This window comes from Bidens hawaiensis, unplaced genomic scaffold, assembly GCF_021521415.1.
Source record: "Bidens hawaiensis isolate Kalapana, Puna unplaced genomic scaffold, B.hawaiensis_p1.1 tig00000190_1, whole genome shotgun sequence".
Taxonomy (NCBI): Eukaryota; Viridiplantae; Streptophyta; class Magnoliopsida; order Asterales; family Asteraceae; genus Bidens; species Bidens hawaiensis.
Window position 1 is genome coordinate 7,598,250 of NW_027491020.1, and position 20,081 is coordinate 7,618,330.

The 20,081-nt window shown below is 32.3% G+C and overlaps 1 pseudogene; it reads left to right on the forward strand.

Annotated features, from left to right (window-relative positions):
- The first annotated feature begins 508 nt into the window (after window positions 1-508).
- On the forward strand, window positions 509-6,637 carry LOC143592089 (protein THYLAKOID FORMATION 1, chloroplastic-like; annotated as a pseudogene).
- Window positions 6,638-20,081: the final 13,444 nt, after the last annotated feature.

Sequence of the window (20,081 nt, forward strand, 5' to 3'; positions counted from 1 at the left end):
GGTTAGGTTTTAATAGACCGTGTTTCGCACATCATGTTTTTGGCGCCGTTGCCGGGGATACTTAGGCGATAGCGAAACTAGTTTTGATTGAACTTAATTGATTAATTGGTCTTTTTGTTTTTTTTAGTTGTGAGTGTCTTAAATTTAGCGCGGCTAGTTGTGTTTAGGTTAATTTAGTTTGTGTTTTATTTTTTCGAGTCTAGTTAATATGTTTAATAGATTGAGTCAGTTTAGGAGTATTTTATATAGAAGATGTTGGAAAGAGATGATGTTGGAAAGAGCCGAACAAGAGGAACGTGAAAGATTCCAAAAGATTAAGGAATTGGAAGCCAGGATTGATAAGTTGATCGAAAGAGAAAGACTCCGTAAGATAGAGGAACTCGAAGCTAGGTTAGAAGAGATAAGTGCTAGAATTCAAAATGAGAGTTTTTCTTACAAGGAGCAGGAAGCCTTCTATGAAACAGATGATGACTTCTGGAATAATGATGATGAGGGAGTGATAAAAGAGATGGAGTTGGAGCTACCTGATTACATGAATTCGAGTGAAGATGTCGTTGAGGAGCCACTTAACCAGATGGAAGATGACGAAGAGAAGGAGCATGTACCATATTGGGAGGATGAGTTTGGTGATGAGTTAGTGGGCTTACCAGTATATGAAGAACATGAAGAATTTGACCATGTTGGCGATCTTATCTATTTAGAAAAACTAATCATGGGGAAGCCAACAATCTAGATCAAATTGTCACCAGAAGAAGAAAAAACAGAGGAAGTTGTAACAGAGGATGTGGAGTCATTAGAGTTAGTTGAGTCGTTACATCCTATGAAGATTAGAAAGTTTGTGGAGGAACTAGATAGTGGATCGCCACCGAAATCGACAAAGCCACAGAAGAGGGAGCGAAAATGCTCGGATCAGCACTTTTTGAGGGTTCAAAAATGGTACATTAAGAGTTATAGGAGAGCACTAAAATGCAATTATAACCATTTTCCTCATTATATTTTACGTATTAGGTTTGGTCCGGGTAAGTTTAAGTATTGGTGGTCCGACCCGTTTGAATGTTTTAAAATGCTTTTTAGTTTCACTATGTGTTATTTGATTAAAAATGTTGGACGGGTGAAACTAAACGGGTTAGACCGGGGTTGGATAAAAGAAAAGCCTCTTGATTGAGATTTCGGGAGCGAGTCTGGCTGAAGACTCTTCTGTAAACTTAGCGCTTCCCGGGAGGCAACCCGATAGAATGTTTATGTTTTACTTTTATTTTTGTTTTGGGTTTTTCTTATTTTCTTGTATTGGTTGTTTCTTAGTTTGCTTTCAGGTTGCTGTGGATGTTATTGGATGATTGATGATACATGGTTTGATTCAAGTGTGGGGAGATTATTTGCTGATTGATTGCTGCTTTCGTCCATAAGTGACAGCTTGGTAGAGAGCATTGGAGTATGAGGCTTTCGTTCGAATTGGAGGGCACAGGACACGACTCGCGAGGCAATTTGTCATATTAACCAGGGGAGTCTGTTCCACTTTACTTATATTTGAATGTGCTTTAATTTTTGTCTTTTTCCTGTCTCATTGAGGACCATGTGACATTTAAGTGTGGGGATGGGAAACTGACGTTTTTATATTTAAAAAAAATTCAAAATTTAAAAAAAAATAAAAATAATAAAAAAAAGTTTAAAAATAATAATAAAAAAAAGTTGAAAAAATTTGTCCCGAATACTTACCGAAATTTTTTGCAAAATAATGGAAAATGATAGAAAAATTTGAGATTGGTTTTTAAAACTACTATTATATATGAGATTAAATAAAAGATAACGCACTAAGCTTGGGATGTGTCGGTAGGCCCAACTAGCTTTGATAGTCCTCTTTAGCATATTTCATATATCTAATAATTTGAAAAATGGTGAAACGAATTTCGATGCTTAGGGAGGATTACCATAATCTAAAAACTTTGAGATGGCAAGACTTAGATGCACTCAAACCAGCACACCACCACATGTCCATCTTTTTACGAGCTTAGAAATAGTTACATACTTTAGGGTGATATAAAAAAATGAAAAAAAAAAAGAAAAAAAAAGATTGAAAAAGAAAAGAAAAAAAAAAGTATGTTATGAAAGTTATGAGTATTCCAAAAATTTGTCCGAAAATCAAAAGAAAGAGAAAGTTATGTAATGAAAATTGCCAAATAAGCATTCTCAAAAATAGAAAAAGAGGCTAATGTGCACATACTAGACGGGACTTAGAGTTTACGTGTTACCAAGGGGATAGTGACTCTGAGGATACACTATTGGGGCTCGAAGGTTCTTAGTCAATAAATATCAAATGAGGAATTTATAGGACAAAGTCCAATAATATTTAGGAATAGCTCGTACGACCTCCACAAGACCATTCATCCACCAAATTTCACCGAGTGCATCTACTTAGTACCATCAACGAGTCATTGGCTTATGGTGATTTGTCAAACCATTCTGTTTTGACTCTAGTTTTTGTAGCTCTCTTTGTCTGAGATGGGGTAGGTGTAGCCGTGGTTTTTGAACTTAAAACGCTAAATAAAATTGGGGGCTTGATAGACTAGTGGCTGGGTTTAAGTGGATAAAAAAATCGGCAATCGCGGTTTTTGCGTTTATCTGTGCTTAAAAGATAACCTATATGTTTTAAAAATCAGTTTCAAATTATGATTCCATTGCAAAATACTTTTTCAGGGACGAAAAAGGTTTAACTGTGCGGATATTTGATATGGGCTAAATTATATATAAATAATATAAGTATTTCTCACACTTTTGAGTAACTTTAGGGTTATTTTTATTTATTATGACTCTCAATTGACTCATATTTAGTTTTTAATAATTTCATGAATAAAAGAGCTTAAAGTATTTTAACTAAACTTGAGACTGAGTAAATATTCAAACACATTATATTAATATACATGCATTCTATTTAACAATGTAAATCGACTCACATCAAATTAGTTGTGACACAAACTAATAATAATAAATTATAAAGAATTTAAAAGAAATTATTTGTTGTGTAGGTTTTGTGTCACAGGAGCCAAGAGTTATTGGGTTTCAAATTAAATTATGTAGGTTAAGTGTCCAAAGTATGTTACGGGCTTGAAAGAAAATATTGATTAGGCTTTGGGCCAGTTGTTATGACCCAGAGAAGAAACAAGGTTGGAATTAGTTGGTTCTCGTATGTCAGCAAAAGAAGAAAGAGCAATAGTGTATAAATAAAGGCAATTATTAGATTGGAAGATTGTGACGTAATTGGGGGGGCCACCCCTCGGTTGTTGGCGGCTGTGGTTATTATCAATTCAAATAATTGATTTTAAAGAAGCAACAAGACAAGCTGCTCAAACAAAAAGTTCACGGCTAAAAAACAAAGAAGCAGGCTAGCAAGCAGGAGAATTAATTTAAGCTACCAGGCACACGGCTCAATTAATTTAAGCTCACAGGCTAGTAGCTCAATCATATTTATTTCTTTTTACGATGAACTGCAATATATATTTTATCTTTGTTTCATTCGTAATTATGATTGGCCAAACTATTAGACTGCCTGGATTTGGATGAAAACTTTTTAGACTCATTTTATTTTGGTGTTGGATTATTATTGATTGGTTCATGTCTTGGTAAAGTTTTTATTTTATTTGGTTGTGATGCATTTGCGTATTTGGTATTAATTTATAATCAATTTTTGTTCCATATGTGTCTTTGTGAACGTCTTTCATGTATGAATGCATATTAGGTTGCTTACTGTGTGTTTGTAACTAGTTTATGGTATACTGTTAACGTATTCCATAGGAACGGTAATTGAGAGTTTAGAGATACTTTTTATTCAGCCACTTGTGAGACCGGGAGGTAATTGAGTGTCGTCTGTTTTGGTCTTTGCGGGTTTGGGTAGTGATTGCACGAGAGTGAGTTACCCTAGATTCCTTTAGATTCTTACAAATCCGAATTATAACCGAATTCAATAAATTACCTCTTCACGCCTCAGGGTGTATTGTGATTAGAGAGACCGAGAGGTGATTTAATCTTTTGGTACCTTAGCATATTTAGGTAAGGTGAGACCGGGAGGTGATCCGAACCATTAAACTGTTGAGTTTACATGATATTTAGGGTTCTTAGGTATTGTTGGTCAGACCGGGAGGTGATCTAGCATACTTCAGTTATTCCTTAAATTTCTTATTTTTAGAATACGGTACCAATCATAAATCAAATTCTGAGAGTTTACGAGTTGACTAGTAGGATTCCTTACCTAGGTAGTTGTTTCCCCTATTTGAGTTCCACCCTTATTTATTCGTGTCAGTTTTTGTTTAAGCATTTTTTTAGTTTATAGTTAGTAATAAAAAAACACAAAAAAATCAATTATGTCAATTTATTTAAGTTATTAGTCAGAGTCTAGTTTAGGTGTCGCTAGTGTCCTTTGGGTTCGATATCCGGACTTCATTAGGCTTTACTACAGTCGATAGGTACACTTGCATGTCTAGTGGTCTAGCATTAGGAGAGTCTAGATTTATAAATTTAAAACTAGAGTGTCTAAGTTGTGTTAGGTTTTAATAGAACGTGTTTCGCACATCATTTGTTTGCTAATTTTTTACCGAAACAATTATTATCATTAGTAGTAGCCTAATTATTTCTAATATCTAGGCTTTGTAGCTTTCTTAAGGAAAACAAGAGTTTATGTTCTAAGGAAATGAACGTGTTCACAAACACTTAATCGAACAAATATTTATTTTGTTGATGTTCTTTATTTAAAAAATGAACATTTGTGTTTGTTTGTTTAAAATCTAAACTAAACAAAGACAAACGAACACGAATGAACAAATGTAAATGAACACAAACAAACATAATTGAAAACATTTAAATTTAAATGAACACAAGTTAACAAATATAAAAACCTTTAAGTAGATGACTCATCCATATATAATACTTAATTAGTTTCTATTAATATATAAACGAACGTTTATGAACGTAAATGAGCGAACAGAACATGTGACATGTTCGTTTGTTTAATTAAACGAGCACAAATTTTTTGTTCATGTTTGTTTTATTAAATACACAAACTTCCCGCCGAACAGTTCACCGAACGTTCGGTTCGTTTACAGGCCTAGGTTTCTTTAGGTGAAAATGACTAAAATGTCCATGCTAAATCATTAACGTTTACCATTAACTCTACAGGAGGTTTAACCAACCAGATTATGCCACGTCTCCTATTATCGTCCAATCCACACTTTTTTAGGAAAAAGCAAATTTAAATTTTAGCCGACGGGATTCAGGCAGACTGAAGGTGTGTTATCGTCGACCCGATGTGCTTTTATACATCAGTTTATGTTTGTTTTTAAAATTGATGGCCGCTGTGATTTTTTACAAATGTCAGAAGGTGTGATTTCATCCTCGACTCACTGGGTTTTTGAAAAATGTCGGAAGCTATGCTTTTCCCGTCGAACGCTCCATTTTGTACATTTTTAAAAATCTGAGCGAGTCAACAATGAAATCCCGGCGTCCAACATTTTTAAAAAACACAGTAGCATCTGATGCTTTTAAAAGAATATAAACTGTTAGAAAAAAGGGTGTCGATTTGGCGATAATATGGTAGGCGGCATAAACTGGTTGGCTAAAATTCCCATCAACTTAATGATTAAAAGCCATAGATGCGCCATGATTTAGCATGGACATTTTTGGAAAAAGTTGGTCAACTGAGAATGTTGATTTTGACCCGTAAAATGGAAATTTTGGTCATTTTCCTTTTGTTTAGGGTTCAAATGACTAATATTTAGGTTTGTTTCCCTTCAGATCTGCCACCAGTTTCAGAGACGAAGTTGAAATTTCTGAATGCTTACAAACGGCCAATACCAAGCAGTAACATTTAATGAAACACAAAAAGACACACCGTTACGATGAAGTATTCGCTTTGTGATTCGTTACCGTTTATGATCAACTTATGGACGGATTCCCGAGTGAAGATGATCGAGAGGCCATATTTCAAGCATACATTAAGGCACTAAACGAGGATCCGCAACAATACAGGTCCATCACTAAAGGGCTTTCATATTTGAATGATTTTGTACATTAAGACTGAGCAAAATGCATGGCTGATGCACACAAACTGGAAACATGGGCCCGCGCTCAAAACTCTAGTTCTGGTCGAATTTTCATAAAAAAACAGGAGGATATTTTGAAGGACGTTTCAGAGAGAGCCGGGGGTGATGGAAGTTTTAGTTACAGTCGGTTCTTTGCTGTTGGTTTGTTTCGCCTTTTGGAATTGGCAAATGCAACCGACCCCACCAATTGGAGAAGGTAATACACATTTTTATCGATTATTATCTGAGAAACCATGTTTATAACTTGTTATTGGGATTACAGCTTAGTGCAACATTAAACATAAACAAAATGAGTGTTGATCGGGACCTTGATGTTTATCGCAACCTATTCACAAAGCTTGTTCAAGCAAAAGAATTGTAAAAAGAATATGTTGAGAGGTACATAATTTTATTTTATGATTGTGTGAACACTTAAATTATTAATGATTGAGCTATTATAAATTATAATTTATACCTTTTATTTTTAGGGAGAAGAAAGAAGCGAACCTCAAAAGGCTAATGAAGCAGTTAACAACTGTTTAGCGGAAAACTTATACATCAGAAAGTAGTTAACAGAAACTTTTGAAGCTTTGTTAAGTGTAAGTTGAGCCATTATATTTCCTTATGTTTTTTGATATATTTGTTGTGAACAAGACGACAAGCACTCGTTATACATATTCAAGCTCGTGACTCGACAGGTACTTCAGGTATGTGTGCCTTCCATCACGTGAAAAGATAGCCATAAACTCTTCAGGTAAATGTTAGATTTTTGCTTGGGCCCTCACAATCTCATATATTGGATCAACTGCTCCATTGATACCAGATGCAAGTTTTAACTGATAAAATAACTATTTATTTACTGGCATTGACCTGCAAAACTTGTACTATTTAGAAGATGAATATACCCATCTAAGTTTATATTTCAATTGAAACAAATAAAAATTAACATAGAGTGAGTGTCATGGGTATTTATCAAGTTGTTAGAGTACTATATTCAATTAAATTCAAACGTACACATTTTTTCCATTTTCTACCGAGCTCCACTGAACATTATGATATGAGTCGTATAAGTGTCAAGTGGTGTCAAGTGACGTTGACTAGTAACTATACGAGTCGTATAACTATTATTTGGTCTTGATGATATTTTTTTAAATTAGTAGTTGAAAAATGGTTTAGGGATATGCAAAATGGGAAGGATATACTCTATATTTACACACAATGTGTTGGGGATGAAAAGAATGACATGAAAAATGGTGATGTAACCAAATAACCTAACTACTACACCTCATCTTCTCTTTTTAATTGCTTATATTTTCTAGTAAATAAAGGGAATGGAGTTGTTTAGTATGCTTTTCACATTTACATCCCTCTCTCTCTTTCTCTCTCTCTCTTTCTCTCTCTCTCTCTCTCATATTAGTACCACAAAATAGAAGAATTGAATATTTGCAAGAGTCAGAACGTAGTTAACCCCGTAATGGGATCCTTTGCAATTGCAACTCTGATACCAACCATCAAAAATCTTGATAAGATATGTCTTTTTAACTTGTAAAGTATTAAGACGTGACAAAATTCCTTTAGGCTATAACTTGTCAAATATCCATTTATCATTTCATTTCTTGCTTGTCTTCAAAGAAAAAAAGAAAAATTAGTCACTTTAAATAAAACTTATTATTTGAGAATAGCATAAAAATATCATTAGAGAAGGAAACCAAAATATTTTCAAACAGTTTATAAATTTTATAACAAACATAACTCATTATTTTTTCTTAGAAACTGGATAATATTAAGCGTAACAGTGTTCATGTTCTATCCTGAAACATAGTTATAATAAAAGTAATGATTTCTGCTTAATTGTGTCATACTTTCAGGTTTATCTTAGTTAAAACACTAGGTTGTGTTAGACATTAGTCCCCCTGGATTAATACAACAGGGTTGAAATTTCTAATTTATATTAGTTAAATTAAGGAAAATTGGTTTTAAATACTTCTAATTATTAGGGATGACAATGAAACCCGAATCTGATGGGAAAACCCGCAACCCGACATAAATGGGACGGGTAATACCCGACCCATTAGGGTTTGGGATTAGTTTTGAAATTTTTCGCGGGTATGGGATTTTTAATATACCCGATTACCCGATAACATAAACCCATTTACCCGATATAACTTATTATATATATATATATATATATATATATGTCGTACCTTCTTTATGTCGATTATTTGAGACATTTTATCATTATGGTAACGATCTTTGTAATCGATTAGTTATATTTTGTCAAAACCCGGTAGAAGCCTAGCAGGTTTTGAGTCGGGTATACCCGACCGGTATTTTATCAAAACCCGAAACCCGATGGGAAAACCCGAAACCCGACGGGTAATTACCCGAGTAAAACCCGACGGGTTTGGGACGGACTTTCATAACCGGTATGGTTTTGGGATTACCTAAACCCGAACCAAACCCGACCCAGTGCCATCCCTACCAACTATGCTCTATTGGCAAATAACAGCCCCAATTTTGCACTTGGCTGGTGGCGGTCCCGACTAAAGGGGTATTTGTTTTTAACAGTCCACGACTACCGGATGACTAACTCCGTTATTTTATTGCTAAGTTGGCAAGCCTAGTTGTCAAAATATTGCTTATGTGGCAGCTTACATGGCATAGTATCTTCATTCTCTCTCTCTCTCTCTCATGGACTAACGTCTTTATATACGCCGGCCACCACCATTCGCGGCCATCATTGTTGCCGCTAATTAGTCATCGCCATGCTTCACGATGAAGTTTTGGTCCAACGGTGGGGTTTTTCATTACAACTCCAGAAACTGACTCCAATTCGAATCCAAAATTCATGTTAGTTTATTACATATTGCAATTAAAATCTTAGGGCTTTTATTTGGTTGATAAAACGGCTTTTATTTAGTAATCATTTCCGCTTAATTGTGTCATACTTTCGGTTTTATCTTAGTTAAAACACTAGGTTGTGTTAGACATTAGTCCCCCTGGATTAATACAACAGGGTTGAAATTTCTAATTTATATTAGTTAAATTAAGGAAAACTAGTTTTAAATACTCCCAACTATGCTCTCTTGGCAAATAACAGGCACAATTTTGCACTTGGCTGGTGGCGGTCCCAACTAAAAGGGTATTTGTTTTTAACAGTCCACGACTAACGAATGACTAACTCCGTTAGTTTGTTGCTGAGTTGGCAAGCCTAGTTGTCAAAATATTGCTTATGTGGCAGCTTACATGGCATAGTATCTTCATTCTCTCTCTCTCTCTCTCTCTCTCTCTCATGGACTAACGTCTTTATATACGCCGGCCACCACCATTCGCGGCCACCACTGTTGCTGCTAATTTGTCATCTCCATGCTTCACGATGAAGTTCTGGTCCAACGCTGGGGTTTTTCATTACAACTCTAGAAACAGACTCCAATTCGAACCCAAAATTCATGTTAGTTTATTACGTATTGCAATTAAAATCTTAGGGCTTTAACTTGGTTTATAAAAACGAGTTGAATGATGCATTTATTACCTCAAACGGTGTTCAAATTAATAGCCCGCGGAGCCTTGCCGGAATTCAAACAACCCACCGGAAAAACGATTCTGATTTTTTGGATTCAAACAATCCACTGGTGGTGGTGGTGGTGATTCGTTTATTCGTCGGAAAACATGGGTGCATGTAGGGATATTCTATGGGAGGGAGGAGCCAAATGATGGCAGTTGCAGGTGATGACGATGGCGGCGGCTGCTAGTGGCAATGGCACAGTGGTGCAGTGGTGGCTCTTAGAGAATGAACAGGGAGGAGGAAGATAGCGGCATATTATGACTCGCCAGATGATGGTGAGGTGGCAGCGAAATTGCCGCCGGAGAAGATGGTGAAGTGGGGATGTAGAAGACGGTGAACGGATGATGTGGATCTACACCTATCTATTATATTATTATTATTATTATTATTGTTATGCCTAGTTGCCACGTATTACGTCACGTAATTAAGGTTTTGACAACAAATCATGCCACGTAATCATCAGACTAACGGAGTTAGTCATCCGTTAGTCGCGGATTGTTAAAAATAAATATCCCTTTAGTTGGGACTGCCACCAGTCAGGTGTAAAGTTGAGCATGTTATTTGCCAATAATGTATAGTTAGGAGCATTTAAAACTAATTTTCCTTAAATTAATGATATATTCAATCCATGTGTATTAGTATATATATCCATCGGTACATGTTTATCTGCTCACAAAAAAACCTTGTATATGACAGTGTGAAATTGTGATTGAGTTGCCTATGTAACAGCACACAAAGGACAGGATCAGTCTTTAATTAACTAGTAATTAAATCTTATAATAATAATAATATAAAGGAGGGGTATAATATTTGGATAACAAATGGGACACCATTAGTGTATATATTAGAAAGTATTCAATATATCATTTGTTAGGTAGTTTCTTCACCTAAAATATCTAAGCTATATCTTGCTAGGTACATATTTTATATTTCTTAGAAGTCTTTTTGCCTTTAAACGAACTGAACGTTCGGTGAACTGTTCGTAAATCGTTCGGCGGGAAGTTCGTTTATATTCGTTTATTTATTAAACGAACGAACACGAACAAAAAATTTGTGTACGTTTAATTAAACAAACGAACATGAACACATGTTCCGTTCGTTCATTTATTTTCATAAACGTTCATTTATGTTCGTTTATTTATGTTCGTATATGTATCAATATAAAATAATTAATTATTATCTGGATGAATCATCTATAAAGGTTTTATATTTTTTTAATTTGTGTCCATTGAAGTGTTTTCATTTATGTTCGTTTATATTTATTGTGTTAACTTACATTTGTTCATCTATATTCATTTTATGTTCGTTTATCTTTGTTCAGTTATGTTTCATTAGATTAGATTATAAACAAATGAATATAAACGAACACAAATGTTCTTTTTTTAAATAAACGGAAAGGAACATTATTATTTGTTCGATTAAGTGTTCGTATTCGTTTAAAGTTAAATGAACGAACACAAATATGCCCATGTTTGTGTTTGTTCGATTCGTTTACATGCTTTCATTATTCACATTGATGAATACATCAGTCTCAATTTCTAGGCTCTGTTGATTTTATTTGTGTTCGTGAACTGTTCGTGAACACATTCATTTCCTTAATGAACAAACATGAACATAAAATCTCGTTCGGTAAGTGTTCGTGAACCGTTCGTGAACACGTTATTTCCTTAACGAACAAACATGAACAAGACCTTGTTAGTGTTCGTTCGGTTCGTTTACAGCCCTAGAAGTCTCCATTTCCCAAATATACGAGTGGAAAAGATAGAAACTTTTATGCATATCTGTTGATGTCGTCAGATGTATTGACTTACTATTTTCTAATGTCAAATAAGAAATATATTGTCATAGCAAGAACCAGAGGTATGATGCCAAGGTGTGACTGAATGTCTTCTAGAAACAAATTAGAAAAACATTTAAAAACGTTAACGTGTAATGGCAAGCAAGATGTGCATGGATCTTGGTGTCAAATAGATTTTCTAAAGACGTGATGAGTGCATACAATATGGTTGATAAGTCTGAACTTCAACGACTTTTGACTTCTGTTACTCGTTGTAGTCACTGATCACATCTTAATCTTGTACTCCAAGAAAACACAACATCAAGATTACTTGATCCAATTGTATTTGTGTTTGTTTATAAGTTAGTTAACTAACTAGCTACCTTTAAGTTAGAATAAATGATATAAAAAATATATTTTTTATATTGATCAAACAAAACTTCTCTTAAAAGTTAGAACAGTCTTTGTGTCCTTTATAGAAGACATAATTGTTAATGTAGCTACACCTTTATTTTAGTACTAAAAGGGGTGAATTCGTTGGATCAGTGTATATAAACGTACATATTGATAGAGAACAAATCAAAATCAAACAAAAACGATTAAATAGATATCTTACTAAAAATAACTTAATCAAACTTGAAAAGATAAAGTAAATGAAATGATATAAAATCGAACATAACATTATTATATGTCTATCTACCTATACTAATAAAAGAAAATAATTCTGGACACGTATTATTCTAAGATTATTTTCATTATCAAATTCTCTTCAAAATCAATTCTCTTCTATTGATGGAAAAAAATAAAAAAATATATCTTTTAATATATAGTATTGATTATAAATTCAACATACCGTATTAATTGGTTAATCTTCATTAATTGAATTATTAATGTCATAAATTATATTGTAAACATACTTAATATATAAAAATACTAATATAATAATTACATGTCACAAAAGATATTTTCTCTAAAAATAAAATGTATATAAAAGAGTTTATGTTTAAAAAAATACACTTTCATTCAATTTTTGAGAAATTGAAAACTATAATAAATTATTTTATTTTATTTTTTACAAATATTCAATGTTTAATAAGTCTTAAAAATTAAATAATATAAAGAGAATTAATTATCATTTTTTTATTTGTATTAAGTTATTCATTGTAATTTATATATTAACTTATCCCGTGTAATACACGGGTTTCTAAAGCTAGTAATAGATAAAAATAAATGGTGGTTTGATGCTGCAAATGGTTCATTGGATTACTTGGCGGACCACCTTTTTCTTATTTTATTTTTTTTATAATTTATATTTTTCTCTCTTTATTATTATATTATTATTATTATTATTATTTTATTATTATTTCACCGCTGTTATTAGCCATATTTGTGTCAATTTGCGGTTGTAACGTGTTGGTTATTATTACTATTTTTGGTTCATTGTGGGTTTATAATATATAAACATGTTACTTTGTTGTATTTGGGCTTGAGTTCTTGTTGATTTACGCTCACAACACGTTTTTTCTTCCATTTTTTTATAATGCCATCACATTCAACACTAACTAAAATTGCGTTGGTTTCAACCGCAAAGCGCAGTTTTTTTCGCAACGAGTTTTGTTGCTAACTTATTTTTTGGTTTATTTTCGGTGTCGTAATTAAAACAGTACCGGTGAATTCGTTTTCGATGTGCCACCTAGGGATGAGCATGGTACCGGACCGGTACCGACTGGTCCCGATCCCGAAAATCCCTAATTCTTGGTACCGGTACTGAAATATTCCCCGAGGTAAAAATCGGGAAATACCGGTACCGTACCGGTACCGTACCGATCCCGAAACTTAAAACTTTGGTACCGATTCGGTACCGACGGTACCAAATCGGTACCGATTTCGGTACCGGTCCCGATTTTGCTCATCCCTAGTGCCACCGCAACGCATGATTTTTATTTTTTTAAAATATGTTAACTTGTTGTATTTGGACATTGAGAAATTTATTTTCACTTACTACACCATCAGCACGGCACAACGCACCAGGTGTAAACGTTCTAAACATAGAAAATCAAACGACAAAAATAAATTGACGAACATCGAATAATAAAAAAAGAGAAAAAACCACACATGTATGATAACATAAAACAATATATGTCACACTTCAACCTAAGGCGGAAATGTCAATGCGTGAGCTGATTGCTCACAGCTCTCAAGGTACTATCATGCAATATTTAAAAATGACAATATCTATTTATTTAATTAATTTTCCAAATAAATCAAATACAAAGTACATTTATAAACAAGATATTTTATAATCTAAGTTATACTAAGTCTTGATTAATCTTAAATACGTTTCTTCTAAGTTCTAACATAAGCAATCCTAAATTCTTCACCAAATCTTGTAACTAGTTCAAATGATAGCCTGCATATGCGTATAAAATAGAAATAATTTTGTCAACACAAGGTTGAGTGAGTAAAACACCAGTTAATTGAGATACAACATAATATTTAAAGGAAAACGCAAACTGTTCATGTGAGATAACAATTAAGTCATAGCATTAACACAATTCAAACCAATAATAAAAAAAGGATTAAACCGTTGCCATGCGAATTGAGCATTGGTTACCAAAAACGAGTTGTCTATGAAACCATTGTCATGAGATTGGACACCGACCACTACGACAGTCGTATGATCATACTATAATGATGGACTTCTCCGAATGCAGCAACTAGCAAGTTAGGCATAAACTGATATACACACAAGGATAACAGTTGCTAATGTGGATGATCATAATAAGAAAGTACTATAAATACGTATATGTCCCCAAACGATTAAAATGAGTAAAATAGGGGAGTGGTTACTCATTTTAGTAAACAAGCAAAGGTAAATGAATGCGATAAGAATGGTAGAAAACAAGTGTCACCCTCTTCGAGATGAAGCAACGGGAAAACCCTAAGTAGTAATAATAATCGGAGAAATAAGTACGGATCAAAAGATGGACTAGTAGAGAATTAAGACATAAACGAGTATTTGAAATTATAACTTAATTAAGTATTATTATTTATTTAGAATGGTTATCTTAAAAATTGTGAGTAAATAATAATATATTAAAATACATTTGTTTATACAGTATTTGTACAAATAATTATTTCAAAAATGTTAATTAATAAAATGTATTTCAGTTATGTAACATTATAATTATAAATAAATACTTATAATTTTTTTACAGGATATATAAATAGATTGTTTTATCCATTTATTTTATTTTAAATAAAATATATTTAGTGTATTTATAAATACATTTATTTTATTTTAAATAAAATATATTTAGTGTATTTATAATTACTTTTATTTGTTTCAAAATATTATTATTTATATCTTTACCAATTTATAAAATACTTGAACTTTGTTTTACTATATTCATCAATAATAAGTATTAAATCTATATTTTACTTTAAAACCCTTAATCAATTTTGATAATCATATATATATAGGGGAGGGTTATTTTGAGAACCATGGTGAGTTTTAAGAACTTTAAAAACTCAATTTTGAACCACACATTTAATTAAATGATATGAAATATTTGGTTGAGATTAAATTTAATTAAAAAATAAAGCAGGAGAGAGAATAAGTATTTTTGATAATTACACAAGTTTAAACGTTAGTTACACATGTGTAAAAAGTCGATTCGGTGTGTAAAAAAATACCGTAATTTTTTGTACATCACTTACACTTATGTATTACACATGTGTAAAAAAAATTCGAAAAAAAAAATTGTTACGTTGAGTTTTTTCGAGTTCTTGAAACTCAAAGTGGCTCTCAAAAGAAATCAATCCTATATATATATATACATATATGGTTAGTATCATTTGAGAACTTCAAAAAAGTTAAGAACTTCTAGGAATATATATATATATATATATATATATATATATATGGTTAGTATCATTTGAGAACTTCAAAAAAGTTAAGAACTTTTAGGAACTCATAAGAAACAAACATTTTTTTTAATTTTTTTCATATATTAACATTGTTTAAGACTAGTTTTACCATATTTTATATATAAATTTGTTATTACATATATAAATCACAAGTTTACATATGTGTAAAATTTATGTGATAACAAATTTACATATATGCAGAAAAAAGTTTAGATATGTGTAAAAACTAATTTTCATAATTGTAATCGTAATTATAGATATAAAAAATGATAAAACTACACTCAAATAACACTAACATACCAAAAATTTTGTAAAAAACGTTAATTTTCAAAGGTTCCTTTAAGTTCTTAAATAATGTAAGAGTTCTGTAATGATACTAATCCTATATATATATATATATATAAATATATATATATATATAGGATGAATATCATTACAAAACTGTAAAATTATTTAAGAACTTGAAGAAACCCTTAAAAATTAATATTTTTTATACAAAAATTTGTATGTTAATGTTCATTGAGATTAGTTTTATCATTTTTTATATCTATATCTACATTTTTGAAAATTAGTTTTATACATATCTATGTTTTGTTTGACACCTATGTAAATTTGTTAGTACATAAATTTTACATATATGTAAACTTGTGATTAATATATGTAATAAAAAAAATATTTATATAAAATATGATAAAACTACTCTTAAATAATGTTAATATATAAAAACAAATTTAAAAATGTTTGGTTGTTAATGGTTCCTAAGGGTTCTTAACTTTTTTAGAGTTCTTAAATGATACCAACCCTATATATATATATATATATATACATATATATATATATATATATATGTATATATATATATATATATGGTTTCAACAAAGGATCGGAAAACAACTAGTTAATGTGTCGGTTTTGAAAAAAAAATATTGATTAGTTATTGTATTTATAATATAGTTTAAATAACTAAATATGTTAATATAATAAATTAAATAAATTAATCAAAAACAGCTAAAAAGACGGGCTGTATATATATGGTTTCAACAAAGGATCGGAAAACAACTAGTTAATGTGTCGGTTTTGAAAAAAATAATATTGATTAGTTATTGTATTTATAATATAGTTTAAATAACTAAATATGTTAATATAATAAATTAAAGGAAAATTGGTTTTAAATAATCTCAACCATGCCCTATTGGCAAATAACAGTCCCAACTTTACATTTGGCTGGTAGCGGTCCCAACTAAATGTCACACCCCGACTAGGTAGTTGCGGAAGCGTAAAACGAGAATGTAACAGATAATACTGGTATCAACAACATTGTTTATAAAGAAATTCACAAATTAATTTACATCATATTACATGGGTTGGTACTATGTTTACAAACTAGATGAGAATCACATAACCGGTTTACGAGCTTCTTATTCAATATTATATATCTGCGTCTATTCACAGCTATTCAACTTCATTCCTAACACCAAGAACTTAAGCAAATCATTCCACCTTTGCTTTACCTGAAAAGCATGTTAAAACGGGTCAACTACGTCTAGTTAGTGAGTTTCAAGTTTCATGAGTACCAACGAAATCAGTATACGAGTTAGTAAAGTTTACAGTGTGTATGTATACATGTATGTGTATGATGTATTATACTAAGCCACAAGTGAAACCGAAACGAGCTAAAACACATGGCCACCCCTGCCCATGCACTCCCGTTGGCATTTAACAGCCACTTTGCCCCAAGTATGTACTATGTCTAACACCACATTGCAGTATGTAATAAGTTTAAATGACAATGTGCAACTGGGTTAACATGTTCCGGCATACCCCACCGGCTCTGTCAGTTGGGTTTGTCAAACCGATAGTACTATCCACACGTCACCGGCACGAAGTTAATCACTTGTGTTTGTGGGGACTTTCAAGTGTTAGTACTTAGATAATTCACATCATCACGTTTTCAAGTATATAAGTATATGTAAACATGCTTTACACCCCAAAAGTTCATCAAACAGTTTAGAAAGTGGGGTCGTGAAACTTACCTTATTGTAGTTCGAGCAGGTAATATACGTCAATATATGTTATGCCTCGATTATAGCTTGTATCCTATAATCGGTATCGTACTGTTAATACTAGTACAGTGTTTAAACCAAATTGGGCTGTATAACTAGTTTGGTTATAGTTGTTAGGCCCAAAACATGACCATAGTCTTAGATTGTGACGTTGTATATTATGAAATACTTAAAATCAGATTTGGCTCAGTTTCACCGTTTTCCGAGCCTAGCCAAGTTGATCTTTTACGCGTTTCGGGAATAGGTAAGATCATAAAAACTTAAGTAAACATATTGATTGATAAAATGATTTAATTTATAAAAGAATTTTAAGATTTCGGTATCTGGATTGATCGCAGGGTTCGTTTCCTTTTTCACACGGGGTTTGATTATACAAGACGCGTACAATCCACCCAAATTGTCCGGAATTCTCGTAAAAAGTTCGCTTTTATCAATTTAATCCAAAAATAAAATATTTGATCACTTTTGATATTTTGACGTACCAGTCAGTCCGTTAAACATCAAACTGCCAGTTTCGTTAAAACAATAATAATTTAAATCTTTGATTAATCATAACTAAATATGTACTTATATATAAATTATGTAAATTTTTGTAAAAATACATTAAAATATGGATAATTTTATAAAAATATTTTCAGAAATTTTATGATTAATTATTTATTTATAAAAATTCATTTAATAGGTTATAATCGTGTAATAAATGGCCTGTTTATATCAAACGACCTCCGAAAAATCCGATAATTTTTAAAAATGGCCTCAATGTTATTAAATAGCCCCTGAAAAATCTCCAGAACCTAACTCTTTTTACAAAATGCCTTTTTATGCGTTTTTCGGCTGTTAAAATTCGGTTAAATCATAATTGCACAAACCATACTTAGGCATTTCCAATGATCCACAAACTTTACCAGTGATCTTACAATCACATATTAATCTCCAAAACCAAATTTCATAATTTTTCAATATGTTTAGCTATTTTTCCCAAATAAACGCTCATAAATGGAAATAAATTCACCAAATATTCTCCGTTTATCGAAAAATTACCAAATTTGAATAGGGACTCATTTATATGATTTCTAATGTCCCTGAAAATTTTCACAAGATAACAACAAGCACGTCACAACCTAATACTAAACAGCCCTTAAACGAGTGTTACGAGTTTACCTTGTCGGTTTTCGATGAGTTTTGCTAGCTTAAACGACTTTCCGGGTCTCGGGTTGTAAACTCAGTGTATCTACATATCATATAACATCAAATCAAGCATAAATCATCCATGTAAAAGCCTTGATAATTAGGGTTTCGGTTTTGGGTTCAAACCGAACTTTCAAACAGTAAAAACGTTGTATTCATGTTCTAATCCGCGTTTTTGATCAAAAAAGTATATGTTCCTGGTTTGTAAACATGTTTAACATCAAAACATGATTTTACTTGATTTTTATGCTTTTCGGATGGTTAAACATGTTTAAAACTAATCAAGGATTAATTTTTCATGGTTAAACTATGTTAATCATGGTTAAAATCAATGTAAAAATCAATATTTACCTTAGTGTTTGGGCTGGAGGATGAAGAAGAACAGCAAGGGTAAGTATTTTCTTGAAAAGTTGGTCCAAAATATCTCTAAATGTTTTTATATAGAAAATACTAGAAGGAGGGGTGGGCTGCCCCCTTTGCGGCCGCCAATGTATAAGGCCCATTGGGCCTCCATTTTGGCCCAATGATGCGTTGGTATTTGTGCCATACGTAAACTTCGGTCCAAAATTTAATTCGGGTTTGGTTTTTTGCAAGAAAACTAGTTTGAGTGCGAAAACCAGCGCGAAAACGAGTGTTTTTCAGCTTCTTTTTGTAAAATAAGAAAAACGTACTGACTAGTTGTAAAATTCCAAAATATTTTCACGGATTGCTTATAACATGTCATATAAGTGTTTTATAAATCTTTTTCGGCTTAACGGATACTACAATGCTCGTTTTGATATTAACAATTGCGTTTAAGCTTATAGCGTATCGATAAACGAAACCCTTTTCGTTTAAAGAGTTTTAAACGTATTGGGGCCTAAATATCAATATGTTAGCCTCTATAATATATCTATAACTCGTATATGACCCCTCAGTATGTATACGGGTCATAATTAGTATCGGTCGGTTACTCGTTTAAGCACTACGAATTAACCGATTTATCGTTTACTTGCTACATAGTGAATATAATATACCTCGTTTTGTCACGAATGTCACATTCTCCCCCCGTTAAGAAATTTTGTCCTCGAAATTTAATGTGTCATCGGTTTTTTTTAGGGAACAGGTGTGGGTATTTCTTTTGGAATTCGTCCTTTCGTTCCCAAGTATATTCGGGTCCTTGTTTTGAATTCCACCGAACTTTTACCAATGAAATTTTATTGTGTCGTAAATGTTTGGTTTTCCCGTCCACAATTTCTACCGGTTCCTCTACGAAGTTGAGATTTTCGTTGATCTGAGCATCTTCCAGTGGCACTATTGTCGTTTCATCAGTCAAACACTTTTTCAGATTCGATACATGAAACACGTCGTGAATAGTGCTCAGTTCTAAGGGTAGTTTTAATCGGTAAGCTACGGGACCAATTTTTTCAATAATCTCGAAAGGTCCGATGTATCTCGGGGCTAGTTTACCAGTCTTTCCAAATCTTATAACACCTTTCCACGGCGATACT